Here is a 19,156-nt window from a genome sequence, read left to right on the forward strand (position 1 = left end):
GAAGCCTGCCCTGTTCAACATCCCAAAAGAATAAACAAAGACCCATTGTGTGTCTGTAGGGCCTGACAGAGATCAGTGGAGGGAAAGATGTTACTGAAAGGATTCCTCTTCCTTGTGTTAATGTCCGTGAGCTAGAGGTTTCCTAGGCTGTAGTTTCCTGTGGCCGTGACAGTGTGCCACAAACTGGGCGGCTTAAACCAGCAGAGATGTATTCTATTCTGGAAGCCAGAAGTCTGATATCAGAGTGTCAGCAGGGTATCAGCAGGGCTGTACTCCCTTTGAAGGCTCTAGAGAAGAATCCTCTGCCTCTTCTAGCTTCTGGTGATTCTCAGCAATCCTCTGCTTGGCTTGTAGACACATCTCTCCAATCTCTGCCTCTCTCCATACTGCTTTCTAACCCCTGTGTGTGTGTGTCTGTCTGAATTTCTTCTTCCTTTCTATTATAATGGCACCAGTCGTTGGACTCAGGGCCCACCCCAATCCAATATGACCTCATCTTAAGTAATTACATCTGCAAAGACCCTATTTCCAAATAAGGCCACACCCTGAGTTTTGAGGTGAACATTAATTTTTGGGAGACCTTATTCAGCCTAGTACACTTTCTTCTGCAGAGTTCTGGTTAACCCATCCTGACATTGACAAGTTCATGCTAGAATGAATGTCAGCATTTGGTGTTGTCATTAGGAGGTAGGGATTGGCTGTTGATTTTTGATTGGACTCCAGTGGAAGGGAGACTCACAGACAGTGTGGATTTCTAAGGGAAAAGACATATTGAGTGCAGTGATAACTTCTAAGTTAAATCTTTGCACGGTTTTTAGAAACCACATTGGAAGAGAGTATTCCCTGTTCCAGAAACTGAACTAGCATTTCCAGGAGGAGCACTAAGGCCAGACTCACCTCCTAGTAGAAATGCATCTGCACACCAGTCCACTCAGAAGCTAATGTCCTCATGGAGCTTGGTGTTCCAACCTCCACTGGGCCCTTTACCATGCTTCACCCCTCATCTGTGCCTGAATTCCATCCTTCCTTTCCTCTTCGGAACCCTGGCGGTCTCACGCCTTCCTGCTTTTCTTCCTTCCTTCCCTCCCTCCTTCCTTCCTTCCTTCCAAAAGATTTTATTTATTTTACAGAAAGTGAGAGAGATCGCACAACCAGGAGGAGCAGCAGGTAGAGGCAGAGGGAGAAGCAGGCTCCCTACTGATCAGAGAGCCTGATGTGGGACTCGATCCCAGGATCATGACCTGAGCCAAAGGCAGATGCTTAACTGACTAAGCCACCCAGGTGCCCCTGCCTCTTTGTTTTTCTTAAGATGGAGTTCTGGCTTTATAGGAAGGACCACTACTGCACAGGTGTCTTGCAAATGTAACAGTTATGTTTTCTCAAGAATAAGTCCTAAAAAAAAGTCCTTAGCACTTAAAGTGTTCCTGTTGCTTGAAGGACCCTGTTGTTGTGTGACTCCTGCTTTTGCCCTGCCTTCTGCCTTCTTTGTGCGGAGCTTTCACTTGCTAGTGTTTGTCATCCTGACTGTCTCCAGACACCTGCTATTCCCTCGGCTGGATCTTCTGCCCTCCTCCCTTTTTGTGACTAACTCAATGTGTCCTCTGGATTTCAGTTTAGAAGGAGAGTCTGTGGGACACCTGGGTGGCTCAGTGGGTTAAAGCCTCTGCCTTTGGCTCAGGTCATGATCTCAGGGTCCTGGGATCGAGCCCTGCAGTAGACTCTGCTCAGCAGGGAGCCTGCTTCCTTCTCTCTCTGCCTGCCTCTCTGCCTACTTGTGATCTCTCTCTCTCTCTGTCAAGTAAATAAGTAAAATCTTTAAAAAAAAAAAAAAAAGATGTAGAGTTTATTAGAGGTCTTGTCGTGCTGAGACTAGTTAGGATGCCCCTTGTTCAGGCATCTGTGTCCACGGGTATGAGCCTCTGTGACAGCACAGATCATGTGATGCTGGACCTGTCAGGTTCCCCTCCTAGACTGTAAACCACATGAATGCAGAAGCTGTGACTGTTTTGTTCATCATAGGATTCTTTAGAGCTTAGCCCAGTGCCCGACAAATACTGGGAACTCAGTAAATTGACTGTCTATAGAACCTGTGCCTACATACATGCGTGCTCTGACCCCACCGAAGAGTTCAGCATCTGGGACAGAAACACTTTTCTAGTAAGCCTGCTTCCAGGTGGAGACTCACTGCCACAGCAGACACTAAACATGGCCTGAGCCAACGTTTGGTAGGTGAACTGGGAACAAAAGGTTGTTCTCAAATACTTCCTGGTAATTAAGGTGCCTAGAAGTTGATTTGGATCCTTACATTTCACAGTTCCTAGTCTAGTGTGTCACCGTCTGAGCTAGTGCTGACCGTCTGGGCTGGAGAGCCTTCTCCAGACCCCCGATGTACTTGCCAGCGGCACACGTGTCAGGAAGATTCATCCCATGGCCACTCCAGCCCACTGCAGTTGGTGGTGGTAATTTTTGGGTGAGTGTGGAGGCATAGACATACTTTCTTTCCTGTTCTTCTTTTTTTTTTTTTTTTTTTAATTTTATGTATTCATTTGACAGACAGAGATCACAAGTAGGCGGAGAGGCAGGCAGAAAGGGGGAAAGCAGGCTCCCCGCTGAACAGAGAGCCCCATGCAGGGCTCCATCCCAGAACCCTGGGATCATGACTTGAGCCGAAGGCCGAGGCTTTAACCCACTGAGCCACCCAGGTGCCACTCTTTCCTGTTCTTTTGTGTTTATCCTTCCTAGAAAGTGTGTCCTTGTCCCTTTGAGGAAAAAAACTGTTACCTGTACGTTCTGACATCTAGTTCTGGAGGGGAAGTTCATTTGCTCTCTGCTGAAATAGATGTAACCCACAAAGGAAAGGGTCTGCTACTACAGAGTGGGATTATTTGTCCTTCATGCTTTATAGGAAGTCTTGCAGGCCTAAAATTTTAGAAGGACCAGTAATACTTTCTAAGTTTCTTATAGTCTGAGTAGTTGTATTTTCTCAGAAACAAGAAAAGAGGTCATTTTCACTTGACGAAGTAATTGTGTAGTTATTTTCAAATGACTAGATTTCCTGAGCCAGCAGTCTGAATTTCAGAGAATACATTCAAGATGAAAAAAGAACAACTCATTTGATGTCCAGACAGAAATGGTGTAGGGGCGCAGGGTGAGCAGGATCACGGGCACTTCTTCCCCTGGAAAAGGAGACGAAAGCACTGGAACTGGGCAGTGTGTGTGCGTTTGAGTTTTGGTGGTGGGAGAGGAGGGAGTGCTCTGATGCGCTCTGTCTTCTCCCTGAGGAGTGGCGAGCTAGGGCATGGGGGCCGGCTGCTGGCAGTGGGGGCAGAGGTGGAGTCAGAGCAGGCTGAAAGTGGGAAAGGTTACGGGCATTCCAGCAGCCCTCAAGGCTCAGTTGAAGTTGTTGACATGAAAACCTGGGAAGGTTTATGATTTTCCCTGTCAGCAAACAAAGGCCGAAATTTCTATTGGACTAGGTGATGATTTCTTTCAGGCAGACAGCCGCTTTGTCTTCTGATCATTCCCATTTGGCTAAAATCCAGTCCTGCAGACACTCATCCGTCTGTGTTCCTCACACAGCACCTGGGTGACAAGCCATGACCACTTCGCGTGTTTCTCTGGTCACTCCACTCTCCCACCCTTCACACAACCATTTGGGGCCCTCTCTGTGCCCCCAAGCGGCCAAGCACCCACTCTCCCTCTCCTGCCGACGGCCTTGCTTCCTGCTCACTGAGCACCTTCCTGTGCTCTCCCACCATGCGCCAACCCCTCCGCCACAGTGGAGGGCTGGCCTTCCTCCTCATGGGCGCACTCTTAATTCTCCACGGGCCCTTGCCAGGATTTCTTTTCTCCCATACTTCGCCTTTCCCTTTCAGGGGAATTCTTCCCATTTCTATTTCTTCCCTGAAGTTTTCCCGGCAGCATAACTATAGTCACGAGCTGCAGGGTACAGCATGATGAAGGTTCACAGCTCTGAAGTCAACAGACTTGGGTAAACCAGTGCTCCGCTTATGGAGCCACGTGGCCTGGACCCCCGAACCCCCTGTGCTCCTCTCCAGTCATAACTCCTGCCCTCTCTGTTCCTAAGAATGTAGACTAAACTGCCTGTTTTGAACTCTGCGAGTGGAATCGTGCAGGATGTTCTCTTAATGTTGGAGGGGCCCCATTATTCCTCACCTGGCATTTCCTCCCGAGTTTCCAAACTCCGCTTCAGTTAATCCTCTACATGTTAATGACTCTCAGATTTGCATCTTATCAAGTGCGGACATCTTTCTCTGTCCTCGACATCTGCTCTTGGATATAACAGATGTCTGGAATTGGAGTCCTGTTCTTCGTCTTTAAACCAAGGTCTTTCCTAGTGTTTCCTGTCTTGATGAATGGCCCCACCTCCACCATGTTATTCAGGCTGAGAGCTTAGGGGTCATCCTTGGCATTTCATCTTCCCTTACCTGTTGGGTTCAGTCCACTAATCTGACCGATTTTTCTTTGCTAAATGTGCCTTAAAATCATCCACTTCTTTTTTATCTCTGTGGTGCAGGTTACCACCCTTCCTGTCCTAGGCTACTGAGGTAATCTCTAGCATACTCACCCCCAAGCACTCCTGCTTCCCACTCACCTGTCAACTCTACTTTAGCTACAGTTTTCTATTTAAAAACACAAGTGTGGGGACGCCTGGGTGGCTCAGTCAGTTAAGCATCTGCCTTCAGCTCAGGTCATGGTCACAGAGTCCTGGGATAGAACCCTGTGTCAGGCTCCCTGCTCAGCGGGGAGTCCACTTTTCCCTCTGCTCTTTACCCCTTTCTTTCTTTTTTTTTTTTTTTTTAATTTTATTTATTTATTTGACAGAGAGAGATCACAAGTAGACAGAGAGGCAGGCAGAGAGAGAGAGAGGGAAGCAGGCTCCCTGCTGAGCAGAGAGCCTGATGTGGGGCTCGATCCCAGGACCCTGAGAACATGACCTGAGCCGAAGGCAGCGGCTTAACCCACTGAGCCACCCAGGCGCCCTTCTTCACCCCTTTCTTGCTCTCTCTTTCTCAAATAAAGTATTTTTTAAAAATTAAAACACAAGTGTGATATTCTTATTTAGAAATGTACAAAAACTAATCACTTCAGTGCCTTTGCATTGCAGTTAGAACAAAGATAAGACCTGTGACTTCTGTGTCATCTTCCCTATTCTCACCACGCCCTGTGTCCCTTCTGGGCGCTTTGTCCCTTCTCATACAGGCCTTAATCCCTCCCACAGTCTGTTGTGGTCAGCTGTCTCCTGTCGAGCTGAGCTCCTGGCTCTTGCTGCTTTGGGGTGGTCTCCCCGACCCTCCTGACCAGGGCTGCTTCGTAGCACTTAGCATAGCTTGGGTTTTACATTTCTTGTGGATGTCTTTGATGATGTCTGCCTCCCTGCTAGAGATGGTAACTTCCACACAGGAAGGGACTAAGTGTTCGTGCTCGCTGCCCAGGGCGCACACACTCGATAAACATTTGTTGCTTGGTGCCCTGTGGAACACAAAGAGATGAAAGAGGCTCAGATGTTCAGTAAATTCGCTGTTCTCTGAGCTCCTGCTGGTTGGGTGCTGGCACTCAAGAGGCAGAGAGAGGAAGACAACAAACGAGGAAATGCATCCTTAAATGCACACACTGACTCAGACGGCTGTTGGAGAGGGACTGGGGAGAAACCCCGGCAGAATGCTGTGCTGAGAGAGCCCGCAGGGCAGGAGGTGAGTCAGTCTGCCGTGCTTGATGGAGCGCCGCCCCCTGAGACGCCCCGACTGCTGAGAAGACGCCAGCTCCAGAGCATCAGGGAGACGCGTGGGCAGGGGAGCGTTTGAGGCGCTGAGGGGGAACAGGCTTGGTGAGTTTGGAGACTGGAAATGGGACCAGTGAGGTGGTGTGCGGTGTGCGAGAGGGTGTAGGGGTGAGATTGGGTGTCCCCCGTGTGCCCCGGCCAGAGGAGCACGTACTTGAAAGAGCAGTGGAGGGTTGAAGCAGGGGTGTGGCCTGGTTTCATTCTTTCTAAACGGTTGGGCTGACGACTTGTGGAGGTGCAGGAGTGAAGCTAAGACATGGCCGCCTGAGCAGCTATGGACTTGGTCTGAGCTTGGCCGCTGTGGCTGTCGTGGCTGCAGAGACAAGGCCAGGCAGTGGACAGAAGTCATGGAGGAAGGCAGATGCGGGGCAGAGGAAGTGAGGTGGCTTCCTGCGTGGATGCTTCTGGAATGGAGTGAGGGAGGAGCCGGCTGCAGGCTTGGGTTTGGGGTGCTGTTGGTGATGTGGTCCTGGGCTGGAGGTGGAACTTGGGAGCCAGGATGGCGTCTTACGCCGTGTGACTGGGTGAGGTTACTTGAAGAGAGGTTATAGACTCGGGAAGAAGGGGATCTCACAGTGGTGCCCTGTAGTACCCCAATATTTTAGAAGTCCAGCCGAGGAGGAGGAGGAGTTCCAGTAACGGAAACAAGGAGTGGCTAGTGGGGGGCAGGACAGCTGGCGAGGGCCCACGGTGCAAGCCGCGGAGAGTGTGTCATATGGTCCCATCGAGTAGATGAGGCCAGTGTCCACTGGATTTGGCGATACGGAGCTCACAGCGGACTGGGTAAGAGTGGTTTTCAGGGGAGGGCAGAGGCAGAGACCTGACCAAGAGAATGTGAAGCGTGTGAAGCTCCTAAGAAGTTCTGCTGTGAAGGAAAGCGGGTATTTCGGCTGGTAGGTGGGGTGGGGCTGTAGGATTCAAAGAAGTTTGCTTCAGAAAGCAGGGTCTAGAAATACGTCTGTGTGGGAATGAACCAGTAGGAAGGACAAGATTGTTGCTGGCAAAGAGAATGATTGCAGGATTTAATTTGAAGAGGCCTCAGGAAGAGCTGACTGCGCACAAGGGGAAGGGCTGGCCTGTGAGGCTCAGGGCGCTTGTCTGCAGGGAGGAGGTGGGGGGGTGGCAGGAAGCCGAGGTGCGGAGGCAGCCGGTGCCGATTGCCTGCGGGAGGCCGAGGACACTGCCGTCAGGGTGCTTCTGTTTTCTCAGTTACTGTGGCAGGTTTTCAGCCCCAAGAGAGGGAGGTTAATGAGACACGGGAGATTTGAGGAGAAAGGAGAGTACCAGGGACATTGCTCTTAGGACTGCAAAGCAGCAATTGGAAATACTGGGAAGTGTGAAATGGAGACTTCCAGAGGAGTGTGTGGAGGCCTGGTGCCCAGGAGGTTGGAGCTTTGTCATCATGGATCCAGTAAAGCCGGGCGTCCTTCAGCTGCTTCGGTGTCTGCGTGGGCAGGTGGAGAGCTGATTGAAGAAGGTCAGGGGGTTATTAAAATGGTGTGACAGGGAGAAGGCGACAGGGGAGTTCACAGTGAATGCAGGAGAGGAGCTCTCACTGAGATGGAAAGATTCGTGCTTGGGAGTCTGCGGTGAAGGATTACTGGAGGCGTGGCTGGCGGGGGACGAAGCACCAGGTGGTCAGAGAGTGGGTGGTTGGAACGGATTTAGGAGATGGTGGTGCCATTACTGGTGATGACAGAGCTGAGGTACGGCGTTCGCATGGTGATGTAAGAGGAGGATGACCTGTGAGAGGGCTGCGGCCGCGAAGTCTGCACCAGGAAAGGAAGTGGGAGGGAAAGGCAGGGTCCGATTAGTGCGACAGAAAACCATTTAAAGCGGACTGGAGGTCTTCTGGGAACAAAGGAAAGATGCTGTCAGATTAGCAGAGTCACAAAGCTGGAGGGACAGGCTGTTGTGGTCAAGTGATTGGGTTTCCCTAGAGACAGGTCAGCCTTTCCTATGTTGGCCTGCCAGCGTCGTCCTTGTCTGTGTGCAGTGCTGTGTGTGGCCAGCGCGGGCTAGCAGTGTCCCTGCCGAGAGAGTTGAGGTCGCTCTGCGATCAAGAATGCTGGTGTGTCTCTCTCTCTCATGACTTCCCATCTTCATTACAGGGATCTCATGGCAAAGGCTTACTGGTTTTATTTTTGTTAGAGAAATTTCTTAATAAACTCAAAAGTAGAGGAAATAACAAAATGTACCCTTGTGTACCCTTCACCCAGGTTTAAATCCATCACCTGCTGTGCTTGCTTCTTGTGCTCCTTTACCTCTTTGTGGACATGAGGAGCCGGTCTTAGTACCCGAGTGAGTTTTTATGGGCAACTACAGGTCCATATTGGGTGTCAGCATCTTAGTGATAAACATGAGTGCTTTGCGGCCAGCATTTCAGTAAAGAAGATCCATGAAACGGGTGTCTGTGCTGGGGTTTCAGAGCACGCTCCTTCCCCCTTTTGACTGGTTGGTAGCATAGAAAACATTTTATTTTATTTTATTTTATTTTATTTTATTTTATTTTATTTTATTTTATTTTGGTGATAGACTTGTGCATCTACATTATCCTGGTTATTTAAAAAGGAAACATGCAAAATTGTGTTAGGTGATACACTTGCCTCATGCTCTAAGACTCGGTAGAAATACACTTTTCAGTCTTCCGTTCCTCTGGCTGAACTTCACTCACACAGCGGCTGCCCTGCATCTCTTAGTCCCCAGCCTTTTGAAGGCAGCCCTGTCCTGTACCCACACCAGACCTCCTCCCTCACCAGTCCCCACCTCTCCTCTGTTGTCAGCGCTAACAAGACGTGCTCCTCAGTCTCCCTGGCTCTGGTCTGGGGTCTGCTGGCAAGCCCTTCTGCAAGCTTATGTCCTCACAGGCCTGACTGGGAGGTTTTAGTGGCTCTGCAGCAATTTGCTCTTCTTTGTCACCAGTGCCGGTTCCAGGCGTGTGTGCCTTTGTAGTTCCTGTGTCCCAGTCCGCCTCATTCAGAATAGCACCATGTGGTGTTGTGCGGCATCTGGCTTCACAGGTGTTTGCAGAGTCTGATGTTGAGCTTTTGGCTGCTTATTCTGGTAGGAGTTTACGTGGAGTTTTCTCTCCAGCTGAGTCAGGGTGATTAGTCTTGATTTTATGTCTAGCCAGCGCAGAGTATGGTCCAAGTTTCCTGACCTCCCCACTCTGTGGTTGAACAGCTGGCATTCCTCTGATGCCTTCCGCCATCTTGGCATCCCCGTGGGATGCTTTCTGTCCATGTGGTGCACTCAGTGTCGTCATCTCTAACACCTGCCCTGTGGGGACTGGGTCCTTCTACTCCGAGTTCCCGGTTTGCAACCATAGGATCGTTTTAACGAAATTCATGAAAAACTAGTGGACTCTTTTTTTCCCAGGCAAAATAGTATTTTTGGTCAGCGGTGTAAAAGAGAGTAAAAAAATAAAAAAGGTGTATGTAAGAAGTATGTTTAAATCTCTTTCAAAATCCACATCCACTCCTCCCAGCACAGCATGGGCTCCCTCAGGGCTGACGGACTGTTACCTGTATTCCGCATCAGACTTGGGCTGAAGTTTGGGAAGAAAACTTGTGTCCTCACTGTCTTTCCTCTTGCCGTTTGCCCCCTGCAGCTATGACTAGAGGGGGCCCCTTCCCCCACAAGCATGTATGCCTACAAGGAGAATTAGGGCCAGGCAGGGGCCGTGTGTGTGACCCACAGCCTTAGGCTGCGGTTCCGTGTGAGCGTTGCCTCCCGGGCTAGGCTGGGGAGCCCTTGCCCTGAGCGGCCCTCACAGGGCGACAGCTCTGTCCTCTCAGCCATGAATCCTGCACCTCCACCTCCAGATGGCCCTTCCCAGCACCAGCGCCAGTGCCCAGAGTGTCCGCGCCCTCAGGACCGTTTCTGTGTATTTAGGGCTCATTTCTTAACTTCTTCGCCTCTCAGCGTCAGGTGTTTATTTGCCGATCCCTCACTTTTCAGCTGTAGTGAGAGGCCAGTGCTGGTTTGGGAATCCCTTCACGTGACAATGTTCAGCTGAGGCAGAGATTCCAGTGGACAGAAGGAAGATCCTTTTTCACGGAAGTTGGGGATTTCGTGGGCTGAATTGAAGTAGTTTCTCTCTCAGTTCTCAGCAGACTCTAACTTCCTATTGGAGGAAGTTCCTCCCGGCTGTAGACTGAACCTCCCAACTGCTGGCCCACTCCTGACTCTCATGTGGGGAGACTGAGTGTTGCCCTGGGTAGTGTTCGGAGACCTTGGGGCAACGCTCCTTCCTCCTGAGGTCAGATGGGTGGTCCCACAGTCCTACAGGCCGTCCCCTTCAAAGCTCTTATGGGATGTTGGATATGGGACATGTTTTGAGTGGGAGAATCTTGGGAATGTGCTTCTGGGATCTGTAGGATTTTGTAGCCCATGCCTGCTCCCTTGCTTGCCAGTCTCCTTTATGCGTGTGGGGCCATGGGGCAGGTGATGTTTAGGAACGTTTGCGGCAGAGGTTCTTTTTACTGTTGTTTGTCCTCTTGTTCTTTGGGTGGTCACGTGGAGAATTGGCTGGAGTTTCTCTTGCTTTATCTTTTCTTTTTCCTGCAGAACGTAGCTTACCCCAACCCCACCATGGGGTAAGACTTACAGGTATATTTGAGCATTTTTGCTTGGAAGGAATAGTGACTGATAACCTCCTTGAGGGAAACTCTGGTGGGAGTTCATGTAGGAATTCATGTCTCTGAGCAGAGTCATTCTCTCCTGAGGCCGGGCTGGATGGGCGCCCTGACCCCCACTGCTTCATTTCCAAGTGAGTGAGGAGAGCCATGCAGTGTCTGAGTTGGCTGGTGAGGGAGGGAGGGTGGACTGCGGCACTGCGCCTTTGTCCTCCGCTTGTCCCTGTCCTGAAGCCATGGACTCCTCTCTCCCCAGGGACATCTGCGATGCTGTGCACATTCTTATGTGCTCAGGGTTGGTTGGAAACGTCAGCCATTTGGGAAATCATATTTCTTTAGTTCAGTTTCATGTCTGTACAGTGTACCTGGTTCTGGGATTGGTTTGTGTTTGCAAGGGGAGCGGGAAAGGAATGTCTTAGCATTAACTGATTTTTTTTTTTTTTTTTGGTCCTAAAAAATTTCAGTTAAACACACAGAGATACAACATCTTATTGATCGTGTATCCATCATTACGTGTCCATTACCTGGCTCCAGTAGTGACAGTGTTTTTGCCACATTTGCTTTACTGTCTTTTTTTTTTTTTTCTCCCCTAACGCATTTGAAGACCCGTCTTGGATGCATCTCATGCACTTCATTCCTGCAAACTTCATTATACATCTCTGAGAACACCGACATTTGTTTACCCAACTCCAGTGGTGGTCACACACCTAAAACAGTTGGCTGTATTTCTTGCACAGTGTGGTAACCCCATCCCTAATCCTGTTTCTCACTTGTCTCCTTTCTGCAGCTGATTTATTGGAATCAGATTCCAAAGAGGGTCCTCCTGTTACATTTGATTGTTAGGTAGCTCTCCCCTGTGACTCCCCATTTCCAGGCCATTTACTTGTTGAAACAACAGGCAGCTATCCTGTGGACTGCCTCACGCTTTGAAAGTTTCCTACTTGCTTCCTGACATTTTTTCTATCCCTACTTGTTCCTTTAAATAAAAATGATGTCTAGAGTCTTGGTTAGGCTCTGGTTCAATCTTTTGGCAAGAATATTTCAGAGTGAGGCTGTGTGTTTCCTATTACATCATACTGAGGGGCCACAGGTCTAGTTGCTCCTCTTTTGAGTTATGCTAAGATTGGTGAGTGGGTTTAGATGACAGCAGCCTGGTCCTCGCAATGTGAAGTTCTCGGTGGTCAGATAGATGGTCAGATGTTTTGTTGGGGTTACACATTTATTAGCTGGGTTGTCGCATTACCTCAAAAGATCGTTCAGAGAAGGGCCCCTGGGTGGCCCAGTCAGTTAAGCCTCTGAGTCTTGATTTTGGATCAGGCCACGATCTCAGGGTTGTAAGACTGAACCCTGCACTGGGCTCTTCACTCAGCGGGGTGTCTGCTTGAGATTCTCTCCTTCCCTCTGCCCTTCCCCACCATGCCGTCTAAGTTGGTGGCCTAGTTTTATTCGGTGCCTTGAATCTCTGTCTCTCTCTGCCCCTTTCTTTGTCTCTCTGCTCCACTCTGCCCCCTTTCCTCACCCCTGAAATCATTGTGAACTCCGGAGGTTTTGTATATTTAATTTGTTTCAGTAGATTGTGTTCATTATTCCTTTTGATGCTCAGTTGTCCTATTTTTGGCCAGTGGGAGTCTCTTCATAAATTGGCATTGGTGTTCCTTTGGAATGACTCTCTTGCTTTCTGGAATAATGAGATGTCCCAGGCTCATTTTGTAAAATGCTACTCTGGCCTTGAAATCAGCTGCTCCTTCAAGGAACCCTGTGTCTTTTGGTGGAGAAGGGTATTTAAGGGAAGGGTATTTTGCTATTGGTTGTTATTGCTTCTAGGTCTTTTTGGTGGATAGAGCTAAAAAAGACATAAATCCAAACTGACAAATCAAATTTTATGTTGGATTATTTTTTCCTTAACTTTGATTTTATGTTTGTATTTGGTTTATCTTACATTGAACCTTGGTTCCTAACAACATTAACAAAATTACTTGTTTGCTTAATCTTTCTAAACACACTAGTGTTGTTACAACTAACAATTAAACTATTGAGAGAAGTTTGATTTCTTTGCAACTTAAAAAAAAATTTATTTATTTATTTATCTGAGAGAGCAAGAGAGCACAAGCAGGGTACGTGCTGAGCAGGGAGCCCGATGTGGGGCTTGATTCCAGGACCCTGAGATCATGACCTGAGCCAAAGGTAGATAGATAGATGCTTAACTGATTGAGCCACCCAGGCGCTCCTCTTTGCAGCTCTTTTTGGTCAACAGAATATGTCCCACTAAATATGTACACTCAGTATGTGGTACACAGAAGCCCTTTTTGGATGTTAGCAACTTGAAAATTAAGGTTCATTCTCTTCATTTGTTTTAAAATTTTGGGTGTCATTTTCCTTTTTTTAATTTAATTTTATTTTTGAAATAAATACACACACACACACACACACACACTCCCAAAGCCAAAACTACCTAACAAGGTACATTTGGGAAGAGTTTTACTTCATGTTTGCTCCTTCATCTCCCATACATAATTGCTTCCATTTGGTTTTGTGTTATCCTCTGTGTTAATTTGTGCATGTTATGTGAAAAATACATACAATCACATTCCCATCCCTGCTTTGCACAAAAGATACCATAGTATATACGCTATATGCTGTTCTTTGTCTTGCTCTGTTTGCCAAACAGTATGTCTGGGGTCTCCATTTCAGTGCATAGTGTTCTTCCTTGTTCCTTTTTTTTTTTTTTTTTTTTTTTTTTTGAGCAGCTAAGCAGCATTTTATTGTGAGGGAGTACTAGAGCTGATTGGACCAGTCCCCTGTGGATGGGCCTTAGGTTGTCTGCAGTTTTGCTGTGACAAGTACTGCCCCAGTGAATAATCTAGGACATCAGTCACTTTCAGTGTATCTTGGGATGGATCTCTAGTAGTGTGGTTACAGAGCAGAGGATAAATGCGTATGTAATTTTTCCAGCCACTGACTATATTTTTGCTGAAATTTGGATCTCCAGTTCAATTTCATAATCCTAACACTTCCATTTAAAAGCAGTCCAGTTTATTTTGCCACTTTAATGTTGAAGAGATCTCATTTGCCCATTACCCTGTCGTTGTCTGAAACATACTACTGAGAGTGTTACTTTAAGAAGATCCATTGATTTCATTTAATAAATTAATTAGTTGCAGTATCAGTTGCTGATTATAGAATACAGGAGTTGAAAAGATTTCTAAAACATACTCCTAAGCCTCACAAGAGTTCAAATAGAATATTTTGGGATTTATTTTATTTCCTGATTATTCTATTTGTTGTGTATTTTGTCCCCCGTTGGTTGTCAGAAGACTGGTAATAAGGCAATGGGAAGTGTGCCTCTGTACCCGAATGAAGTGGGGTATGTCTGTTGGAGGAGAGAGGTTGTCATAAAAGTCTCCAGAGATGTACTCTACAAATATTAATTGAACACTTCGCCTTCGCTGGAATGTAGCAGCGAGCAGCACACAGAGTTCCTTCATCATGGCATTTACTTCTACTACAGGAGATGTATCAGAGACCAAGGAACAATAAGATAATTACAAGTTCTGTGTACTTTGAAGGAATCAAACAAGAGATTAAAATAGTCTCAGCCAGGGACCCTCCTCAGGTAAGGGAGGGGCAGCTGACACAGCAAACCACATGCCAGGTGGGGGAGGAAGTATTTCAGGCACTAGCTTGGGGTGTTGAGAACTGAAACAGAAGGCGCAGCAAGCTGTTGGGGAGAGTGGAGGCAAGGTCATGCAGGGACTTGGGTTTTCACTGAAGGGTTTGTATTTTATTTTAAGTGTATCAGGAAATCATTGAGGACAATTAAGCAGAGAGTGACATTCAGTACCAATATGTCATAGATTTACTCTTTCTGTAGATCAGAAGGCTAATCAAATGGGATGTTTTAGTTCTAAAGCAAATAGTGTCCCTTCTGTAGTTCAAAGTGGAGGTAGTTTTCCTTCTTGCTCCTTTATTCAGGACAGCATCAGGTCTTAGGATTGCTTTTCTTTTTTCAGTAATATTCCCTTGATGTTGTTTAGACGATTACAGTAAGTGGTTGTAAGTGGATTATATACTTGGACTATGAACAGGAGCATGATATCTACAAATTCTCTTCTTCAGACCTGCAAATCCAAGAGATACATCTCTCTGGAAGATAAGAGAGCTTCTTCCCCAAGATCAAAAAAGGTCTGTATTGCTGCTGTCACAGTTTATGAAATTAATTATGGAGCCAATAGCAATTTTTGGAAAAAGAGGCATTTTCAATATATTATGTTTCTGTTACAGGAGACTGGAGTGAGACTCGTGTAGGGAATCCCCAGAAGGAAGGATTGGCACACCTGGAACCCGAGGAGCTTGCTTCCTGGAAAGGCTCCTGTCTGATGTGTAGGAGGCAGAATGTCCTACTGACTCTTCAAGGGGAGGCTACACAGGATCGAGACCCTCCACCACAGGCGACACTGTGCATTCCTTTTTCTAGAAGTGGGAAGTACGAGATTATTCTACAAGAGGAAGATTCTAGGGGCTTAAAAACACAGAGGTTTGCACCTTGGGAGCCCCTTGGAATGTTGACAACTCAGGATCTAAAGGAAAATTCTGTGTTAATGAGTTACAGAATTCATGTGGAAGTAAATGTCACTTTATGATCAATAATAATACTGAGTGAGGAGCACTATGCAGGAAGAAATCTTCCATAGAAAGACAGGCAGGGAGAAGCTTAGGCCAACCTTAGACCTACTTAATAGAGCAAGCCTGAGATAAACTGCCAGAATGGCCAAATAAGAGACTCTATGAGATAGCAATTCTGTAACTATAGTAGTCATACAGAAATTTTTTCCTCTAAATCACGATACCAAATAGGAAAAATGATCTACAAGTGCCCCATGTGTAGGGAATTTTTCTCTGAGAGAGCAGATCTTTTTATGCATCAGAAAATTCACACTGCTGAGAAGCCCCATAAATGTGACAAGTGTGACAAGGGTTTCTTTCATATATCAGAACTTCATATTCATTGGAGAGACCACACAGGAGAGAAGGTCTATAAATGTGATGATTGTGGCAAGGATTTTAGTACTACAACAAAACTTAACAGACATAAGAAAATCCACACAGTGGAGAAGCCCTATAAGTGCTATGAGTGTGGAAAAGCCTTCAATTGGAGCTCACATCTTCAAATTCACATGAGAGTTCATACAGGTGAGAAACCCTATGTCTGTAGTGAGTGTGGAAGGGGCTTTAGTAATAGTTCAAACCTCTGCATGCATCAGAGAGTCCACACCGGAGAGAAACCCTTTAAATGTGAAGAGTGTGGGAAGGCCTTCAGGCATACTTCTAGCCTCTGCATGCATCAGAGAGTTCACACAGGAGAGAAACCCTATAAATGTTATGAGTGTGGGAAGGCCTTCAGCCAGAGCTCGAGCCTCTGCATCCATCAGAGAGTGCACACTGGGGAGAAACCCTATAGATGTTGTGGGTGTGGGAAGGCCTTCAGCCAGAGCTCAAGCCTCTGCATCCACCAGAGAGTGCACACTGGGGAGAAACCTTTTAAATGTGATGAGTGTGGGAAGGCCTTCAGTCAGAGCACCAGCCTCTGCATCCACCAGAGAGTGCACACAAAGGAGAGAAACCATCTCAAAATATCAGTTATATAGAGCATTTTGCTAAGAGTTAAAAATCTTAAAACCCATAAGTGCCACTAGGAAGGAAACCCTGTAAATACCTACATTGATCCAAGAAATTTTTACAGCAAGCCCCAGCAGGACATTCTTTTTGAAGAGGCATATGTGAGATTTGCTTTGTTTTGTTTTGTTTTTTGGGGTTTTTTTGTTTTTGTTTTTGTTTTGATTCATGCCAAGTGTGTTCCACAACTTGACTTTGAATCTGGAATCCCTCTGAGTGTCTGCCCAAGATGGGCCATGAGGTCCCAGTCATGGGTGTGTGTTTCCTGGGATTTGGGCTTGATGCCTCAGTAGTGGGAAATATGACACAGGAAACCATGATCATTGCCTAGCCTCCTGAGTCACCTTCTGCCTACACTTTACCTAACAGTTACCCCAGACATCCCCCTTTCAGGAGCTCATGCCCTTCCTTCCCTCAATTCAGGCATACTGGTTAATGCATTTGAAAACACCTCTCACAAAGACAGTGTGCTGGTATTTCTGAGGTTATCCTTCGGTTCAGCCCCTACATATCGTTCCATAGATCCCATCACTTCTGAGCCCGCTTTACCCGTATGTCCTCGCAGTACCCGTAAATATCCATCCCTTCCTAGATGGCATTAAATTTCACTTTAGATTTTAGGTGACTCATAATTTCCATTCACTTGGCCCATCAGAGAAATCACTGGCAGACATACATGCCCTTGAACTTTTCATGAACTTTTTAAAAAACATGTCGTGGTTTCTGCTAATCACTGTGTCTCTATGTTAGACTTAATTTTCTAGTGGCTACATCACATATTTTTAACTTGAATTTTTTGGAAATAGCTGAATGTAAATAGGGAGGAAGAAGCAAGCAAGCAAAGTTAGAACTCTCTCCATCCAGAATTGCCCTCTTGGGCTCCTTTTGTAGCATGTGGAGCTCCTTATTAACTAGGGGAGACCATAGGAGAAGTGGCTGTTGGGAGGAGTCATTAATAATATTTAGTCTCTGTTTCTGTAATTTTGGGCAATAATGTGTAGGAGTCCTCAGTACCTTCATTGAGGATCAGGTATTCCTTTGTTTTTAGGCATGAATGTCTATGTCACTCTCTCCTTTCCTTTCCTTCATTCATTCAACAAGTATTTATTGAACACCTCCTATGTGCCAGGCACTGTGCTAGGTGCTAGGAATACCACTGAGTAAGACAGACAAGGGCCCTACTCTCATGGAGTTTACTTCTGGTGGAGGAGACAGATGATACGCAAGTAAGAAAATACATAATGTAGTTTGAGATAGTGATTAAGTGCTATGAAGAAAATAAATTAGGGTGATGATTTAGAGTGGGGGTGGGGTGGGGGTGGGGCATCATTAGCGGTCAGGGAAGGCCTTTCTGAGGGGGGCACTGGAATGGAGCGCGCAAGGCTGGGGGCACCAGCTGGCTGGCCCTGCTGCCATGTTTGTGGTGCGGAAGGCGGCCAGGCACTGGGGCGGAGTGAGCAGTGGGGAGGGGAGAGATACTGAGTTGCTCAGTATCCCAACTTTTATAGGCCCTTTTTTCTTGTCTTTTCTTTTCTTTCGTTCTTTTTTTTTCCCTTTTTTTTTGTGGCTAGATTGATATTAAAAACTCATGTGGAAGAACTCAAGGAATGTTTAGAAGACCAAAAGTCCCCAATGATGAGAACAAAAAGCAACTAATTTTTAACTTTCTCTTCTCATTCCTGTTTCCATTGATTCCCACATGTAGTCCTTATGCTCAGGAAGTCTTGGGAGAAGTTAAGCATCTTGGAAGCTCTGAAATGGGTGAATAGGTTCGTGGTGTCTGTCAACTGTCTTAAGAGGTTGGAATGAATTACCCGAAATAGTCATCGAAATACTGAAACAAAGCTTGATTTTCTCTTCATATTTGAATTAATTTCTTCTGTTTGACTGGAAGGGGTTTTTGTGTAACTAAAACCTTAAGGCATAAAGGAGATTTGAAAGGAGCACATAATTTAGTGGGTGGGCCATATAACTAGAGATGGGGTTCGGGGATCATTGCGTCCCTCTCTGGGTTTTCATCGAGACAGCTCTGTTCACAGCCTTTGGGAAGTCCCTTCTCCTGCGTGTTCTCCTTGCCCAGGAGAGGGCCAGCCTAGTTCCTGGGTAAAGCCCCTTCCAGGCCTAACGCCCTCGACTACGATTTACTGTAGGGTCTTACCCTCGTCCATGTCACGGTAGCCTGCGGCGTTAGAGAGCCGCCTAGACTTTTAGTTGGTAGAGAGACAGCTGAAATATCATCAGTAGGATTTTAGTTTTAGGAAAAATCGGTTTGATTTCTAGCTTTATTACTATTAGGTGTGTGAGCTTGGGCAGATTGCCTAATCGTTGAGTCTAGTTTTCTCACGAAATGAGGATATTAGGCTAAATGATTTCCGAGTTTCCAGCTAGTCCTAGAGTTCTATATTTCTACATAGTTGAATTATTTTATCATGCTGTTGCTGGGGAATATGACTAACACTTTTGAAGCTACTAATTTTATGTCGAGCTTTAAGGTCCATAATTGTTATCTTTGGAAAATATTATTTGACCTACAGTATGTCCAAATCAATTTAATAAAATCACTTTATAACAGGGTTCTGTGCTTGACTGTAGTTGTGTGAATTCAGGGGTCATTGTGTATGGGGGGGGGGTGACTTGTGTATTATGCCTATGTGGGTGACCATATAATTTACTTTTCAAACCGGGCATTTGAGTAAAGGGGTGCTGTTAATGAGGCCCACAGGCCTAAGCCGGGACTGTCCCAGCAAACCGAGTTGTGAGGACACCCTGGTCCAAGGATCACAACCCAAGCAAGTAAGAAATGACTACATTGCATCAGGAATAACTCAAAGAGGAGTTGGAAGGTCTGTGGCAAACTTGAGGTGTGAGTTACTGAGCGGACGGCCCCTACTTGGCTGTAGCTATTTATTTCTGTGCTCGAATATAGGCCAAAAGCTCCCACATACTCTGCTCTTTTAAGAGAAAACCAGCAAGCTGGATTTGTATATAAAATTTAGTGATTGTGGAATGTTGATAAGTTCACGTTCCCTGTGACCCATCTTGG

At 46.6% G+C, this 19,156-nt stretch overlaps 1 long non-coding RNA gene across 1 annotated transcript in view; it reads left to right on the forward strand.

Moving 5' to 3' along the window:
* LOC309847812 overlaps positions 1-18,686 on the forward strand; it is a 44,514-nt gene extending 25,828 nt beyond the window's left edge. Inside the window, exons 3-4 of the long non-coding RNA XR_014302641.1 lie at positions 14,557-14,622; positions 14,722-18,686. This is a non-coding gene — a long non-coding RNA (uncharacterized lncRNA). The remainder of the gene's footprint in view (positions 1-14,556; positions 14,623-14,721) is intronic.
* Positions 18,687-19,156: the final 470 nt, after the last annotated feature.

This window comes from Mustela nivalis (assembly GCF_964662115.1).
Source record: "Mustela nivalis genome assembly, chromosome: 14".
In the NCBI taxonomy this organism is placed as follows: Eukaryota; Metazoa; Chordata; class Mammalia; order Carnivora; family Mustelidae; genus Mustela; species Mustela nivalis.